The sequence below is a fragment of the Balaenoptera borealis genome (genome assembly GCF_965194805.1).
Source record: "Balaenoptera borealis genome assembly, chromosome: 13".
NCBI classification, from domain to species: Eukaryota; Metazoa; Chordata; class Mammalia; order Artiodactyla; family Balaenopteridae; genus Balaenoptera; species Balaenoptera borealis.
In genome coordinates, this window is record NC_138870.1 from 5014883 (window position 1) to 5021684 (window position 6802).

The window sequence follows — 6802 nt, forward strand, 5'->3', positions numbered from 1 at the left end:
AACAGGAAACTGCAATCCTGCGGGGGCTGGGAGGATTAAGGTGAACTGGGACCGCTGGAGGCCAGGGGGCAGGTTCAGCTATGTCCCTGGTCTGGGGGTGGGATGGAGCCGATTCAAGAGGGAGATGGGAGTGGAGGACAGCACTGAGGGGGTCACACAGGATTTTGCTCCTCATGCATTTGTTAGCCTGGGCCCAGGATTGGAGGGCTTTCACACCTGTACGCTGTGCATACAAGAATCAGATTCATCTGGAAAAAAAAAAAATCATCCCCAGTTTAGAGAACACCAGAAAGGAGTAGGTTTGGTAGGAGAGATGATGAGTTCGGGGGTGGTGGGTTTGGGGGGCCTTGGGAGGTGTGTGGCTCTGGGGAAGAGAGATCAGGCCTGGTGGTAGAGACATGGGAGTTGTTTTTATGCAGGTGGTAGTGGAAGCAATCGTAAGGTTGGGCCACCAAGGGAGAACACGTGGACTGGCAAAGGGGGGCCCTGGGTATCTGGGGGATGACGACATTTAGCAAGCTGACCACAGAGATCAAGAAATGTTACTCAGAGAGTTTTGGCTGAGAAGCTTGTGTTCCTGATTCCTGGATTAACTACCTTTGATTGCAGTGGATTCCCGATTGAAGATGTGCAGAAAACACCACAGGCAAATGCACCATCTTTATTAGGAGCCAGAACCTGTACACCGGTGAGTGGGCCTAGGCGGTGTGTGAGCTTCAAGGGCATCACTAACTTTAACTTGAGATCTTGACTGACACAAAGGCAGCTTCTTCTTGGTCTCTTTCCTCTAAGCTTCCGTTCTGCCCTTGATCCCTGGGGTCTTACCTCTCCAATCCCCGAAGAAGGAAATGAATGAAAACATTTAAATAAAGGGAAGAACTGAAGACCCCTCTCTGAGAGGCTGGAGCAGAGCTGATCTGGTCTCTCCTCCCTCCAGCCCTGTCCTGATGCCCACCAGGTGTCTAAGGAGGCAGAGAGGGAAGGGAAGGAACAAAAGAGATCTTAGTGGCAGAGAAGAGCATGATGTGATGTACCCCATGCCGCTTCCAGCTACAGTTTATTTATTCCTTCTACTAAAGAGCTCCAGCTGCTAGCGTCAGGACCCCAGGGTATACCTCTCAGAGGAAGAAGCCCATTTTGTTATTGACTCACATCTGAGATTCCATTCCCAGGGCTGGAATAAAGAGGAAGTCTTCAGCTCCCTGTCAAGATCAGTGTGTGTTCTTAATTATCAGGAATGAGGAGAGGAAAAAAAAAGGAGAGTGGGGTCTTGGGAAAGGTCCGAGGAAGCAAGATTTCCAGAAAGAGGGCATGAAGAACCATGCCAAATGCTGCAGAGGGGACACACAAGCTCAGGGACGAGACTTTGCAATTTTTCGTTCATGATTTTGCAAAGAATTGCTTCAACAGGGTAGGATTGGAGACCAGATTGTGTGGACTGAGGGCAAAACAAGAAATGAGGGGATGAAAGTAGAGAGTGTGGACACTCCTTTAAAGTTTGGAGAGACACTAATAGGAAGGGCCATAGGGTGATGGTCCAAGCTGATTAATTAAGAAACTCAAGAGCAAAATGATGTGTTTATCAGACCACAAAAAGAAAAAATTTAAAAGGACATCACTGCCAGTTTTGCCATTTGTTCCAATCATAAGGCTTTCACTTTGGGAGGACTTACAGGGCTAATATGTGACTGACTGTCTTCTCCAATCAGGGAAATGGGAAATCAAGGGCTACATTTTGAATTTAAAAATGATTTTCTCTTTAAAACTATAAAACTCCTAGAATATAATAGAGGAGAAAACCTAGATGACCTTGGGTTTGGTGATAACTTTTTAGATACATGACCAGAGGCATCATTCATGAAAGAAATAATTGGTGAGCTGGACTTCATTAAAGTTAAAACTTCTGCTCTGAGAAGGACAAAGTCAAGAGAAATGAGAAAACCAGCCACAGACTGGGAGAAAATATTTGCCATCGACACATCTGATAAAGGACTGTTATCCAAAATATACAAATAACTCTTAAGACTCATCAATAAGAAAACGAACAACTTGATTAAAAATTGGGCGTAAGACCTGAACCTCACCCAAAGATGCTATACAGATGGCAAATAGCATTCAGAAAGATGCTCCACATCATACGTCATCAGGGAAATGCAAATTAAAACAATAATAAGATGTCACTACACACCTACTATATTGGCCAAAATTCAGAACACTGACAGTGCCAAATGCTGGTCAGGATGTGGAGCGACAGGAATTCTCATTCATTGCTGATGGGAATGTAGAGCCACTTTGGAAGACAGTTTGGCAGTTTCTTACAGGACTGACATAGTCTTACCATATGATATACAGCAATCTCACTCCTTGGTATTTATCCAAAGAAGTTGAAAACAAATGTCTACACAAAAACCTGAAAATGGATGTTTATAGCAACTTTATAATTGCCCAAACTGCGAAGCAACCAAGATGTCCTTCAGTAGATGAATGGACAAATAAACTATGGTATATCCAGATAGTGGGATATTATTTAGCACTAAAAATAAATAAGCTATCAAGCCATGAAAAGAAATGGAGGAACTTTTTATGTATATTACTAAGTGAAAGCAGCCAGTCTGAAAAGGCTACGTACTGTGTGATTCCAACTATATGACATTCTGGAAAAGGCAAAGCTATGGAGACAGTAAAAGGATCAGTGGTTTCCAGGGATTAGGGGCGGGAGGGATGAATAGGCAAAGCACAGAGGATTTTTAGGGCAACGCAGTGAAAATACTCTGTATGATACTATAATGATGAATATATGTCATTTGATACATTTGTACAAACCCAGAGACTCTATAACAACACCAAGAGTGAACTCTAATGTAATCTGTGGACTGTGGGTGATGATGATGTGTCAATGTAGATTCATCATTTGTAACAAATGTATCACTCTGGTGGGGGATATTGATCATGAGAAAGCCTGTGCATGTTGGGGTCAAAGAGTGTACGGGAAATCTCTGTACCTTCCTCTCAATTTTGCTGTGCACCTAAAGCTGCTCTAAACAAACTAATTCTTAAAAAAAAATTTTTTTTTCTCCTTCCATTGTCCATGTACATTACAGCTTGATAAGTTTGGCAAAACCAGAGGATTCAATTTATATAATAGAAAGCAATTGCTGTGTGCTGCTATAATATTTGCTGTGTGATATAACTTCAGCATGTACATTTATCAAATAAATATTTATTGAGTAGCTTTGCTATGTGATACTTTATCAGAAAAAAATGATAGACAAGACCTCTGCTCTCAAAGTGGTTACTGTCTAGCAGTGAAGAAAGACAATTTTATAAGTCACATTAAAGTGTGATAAATGTTGCAGTAGGGGTGGAACACAGACCCAGGAGAAGGTACGGCAATGGGTCCCATCCAGGCATAGGGGTCAGTGAATAACCAGGAGGAAATGATGAAGGCTAAACCGAGATCTGAAAGGTGAGCAGCTTTGGAAACTATAGAAAAGTAGAGAGGTAAAAAAATACCCATACTCTCTCTGAACGTGAATAATTATGTGATAACAATTCAGTGTATTTTCTTCTGATCTTCCTTTCTTGAACATTTTTTTTTGTTTTGTGAAAATAAGTTTGTCATAAATAATTTAAGAAAATAAAGTAAAAAACGAACAAAGAATAAAGCTAAAAGAACAAAGTTAAAAAAAAAACCTGCCGCCCATGGATATCCACCCTTGAATGAACATTATAGTAGTTATCTCCATGTGTATCTTTATAGACAGAAGAATAGGTAGAAATGTTAACAGAAGTATATTTACAAAAATGGGATCATACTACGTGTTCTACTTTTCACATAAAAATGTTTTAATTCGTTATTACTTGGATTTAATGGAAGTGAAAGTGGTGAGGGAATTGGTGAACTTCAGTTAAATGTGTTATTTGCACAAGAGATATTGTTTTGATAAAATCCTTCCACATTTAAGAAAATAGATGATGAAAATATTATGAAAAACATTAAGAGGTTAGAATCATCACCTATCTATTTTTTGTATACTGATTTAAATTTGGCGGTTTCGATTGGGTAAATGCTATGAAAAATAAGGTAATCAGTATCTCTCATGTGTCTGTGCTCTCCTCACAACTCCCTAATTTTGTTAATTATATTATTAATTTTACATTGTCAAAAATTGTTCTACAATTGTTTAGTCTTCAGTCAGTATCTAATGGTATTAGGTTTTACCACCTGTACTCTTTCAGCTGTTTCTCCTTTTCTGAATTTTTATTTGGATTCATATTTTAATATGTAAAATGTTATTAAAGTAGCTTCCCCCCCATCCCAGGTAGAGTTGCTGGGTGCTGGCTTTCTAAGTTCTTTCAGGTTTGATAAATTCTGGGATTTTTTTTGGCTTTTATACTAAATGACTTCTTGATGATTATAATTTTGGGTACCATTTTCTTTTCCTCAAAACTTTGTAAATATTGTTCCATTATTTATCAATTAAATAATGCTCTTGGAAGTCTGAGGTCAGCTTGACTTTTCTTCCTTGTAGATGAATTGCTTTTTATGCCTAGATTTTATACTTGAAAGAACTAAGTGTCAGGCACTGTTTAACCATTTGTTTTCAGTTTTTCAAAAAATTATAGTTGATGTACAATATATGTTACATGTTTAACCATTTTAAATACTTGAGTTATATTAATTGATTTAACATTTTATATCATCTTCAGGATGTATGAAGAATTCTTAAGGTTTAATAAGTTCACAGGATATTTCTTGCTGTCGAAGCTTCAGTTTCTCATGGAACCAGAGTGTTTATTTCAATCTGCAGATTTGATTCTTCTTGTGTTTCAGGGAAAATTCTTGTATTATATCTTTAGTATTCTATTTCATTTCTTGGCTTCTCTACCTCAGGGATACCAAATATCTTATGTTGAGTTGTCTTCACCGTCCTTCAAATCTGTTCTTTTCTCTCTAATTGCTTTTAGTTCTTGTCTTTATCTTCTGTATTCACTGGCCCTGGCTCAGCCTTTCCATTAACGAATATTCTCATATGCAGCATATCTATTCTGTTTCTTATCTATTAATTCTGTAATGATCTTGCTTTGCTTCTCTATTTGTTTCCTTGCTCTACAATCTCCCTCCCCCCACTGATGTTGCTGCTTCTCCTTCTTCTCCTTCTCCTCTTCTTTCTCCTTCTTCTCCTTCTTCTCCTTCTTCTTCTTCTTCTCCTTCTTCTTCTTCTTCTTCTTCTTCTTCTTCTTCTTCTTCTTCTTCTTCTTCTTCTTCTTCTTCTTCTTCTGTCTTATTATATTGTTTTGTCATCTCATCTTTGAGTTCTTGTTTTTATTGAACACATGTTCTTTTTAGGTTGTTTCTTAGTGTGTAACACTTATGAAAGATTTCCTTCTTTTCCTTGGGTTTTGTTTTCTTCCAAACTGGCTTAGTTGTCTGTCCTTTGCATGATTCTTTCTTTCCTTTGACTTTGTTTTTTCTTTTCTTTCCTTTCTTTTTCTTTCCCTCCTTCTTTTCTCTTTCTTTCACTCAACTTCTGTAGAATGTCTGCATAATATCCATGTCATTTCTTTTTATTTATTCACATCTGAGCCACTCTGTTTGCTCTGGGTTTGGGGATGAGGCTGAGGATAGCACTGAAAAGTCTATATGGGTCTTTGTTAGATTAGCTATCCTTCCTCTTCTGACATTTGGTTAAATGTCTTGTACCAGGGCTATTCTACCTTCTGTCTTTTTTTTTTCAATACATATAACCATATTTTAAAAACTGTGATAACACTGTTGTGGTGGATTAAATATGGCTCAAATTCTTCACCATTCCTTGTATTGAGAGGCAAAGCTTATATCCTCTCCCCTTGAACCTGAGTTGGCCCTATGACTTATTTTGATCAGTAGATTATGGCTGAAGTGATATTGTATAACTTCCAAGGCTTAGCCTCAAGAAGTATGTGGCTTCTGCTTTGGCATGCTTGGAATGCTCCCTCTTGAAAGCCAGCTGTCTTATAAAGAGTCTGAATGCCATGACACTGTCATGCTGTGAAGACGTCTAAGCCACCCAGCAAGAGAGAGAGAAGCCACAGTGCCAGGCATGTGAGTGAAACCTTCTTGGACCTTCTGGTCCAGCATAGCCACCAGCTAAATGCAACCAAGTACCTGACCCCTTCTGGTGATGCGGAGCAGAAGAGTCCCCCAGCTAATCCCTAGTCACATTCTCGATTTACAGAATTGTGAGGAATAGCCAGTGATTGCTGTTTAAGAGTGGTTTGCTATGTAGAAATAGATAACCAAAACAGCTCTACAAATAGTTGTGTGTTCTGTTTTTTTTTTTTAAACCACTTAATGATAAATCTTGGTCATTTCTTCCAAATTATTAAATATTCCATTACAATTAACAGAAAACCCAACTCACAAGCGCTCAAACACAGAGAGGGGTATTTTCCTCACGTAATAAGAAAGCATTGGTAGGTGCTTGCTGGTGATGGTTCAGTGGCTCAACATCAGGGCTGACATCATTGTGATTCTTCAGCCTTTACCCTGGAGTTGAAAGATGGCTACTCCAGCTCCAGGTATCATATACATTTTCAAGGCAGGGATAAAAGGGAAACAGAGAAGGAGCTGCTTCCCACAGTCCTGGGTAGAATTCTGCTCATGTCTCACTGGCCAGAAGCACAGCACATGGCCACTTCTGGCTACAGAGAGGCTGAGCAAGTGAGTGTTTTGCCTGGAGCTGGGCACATTGCTGGCCCAAGCCAAACTGGGTTCCATAGCAAGGCAACCAACAGTGCCTGCCGTAGGTCAGCCACAGGC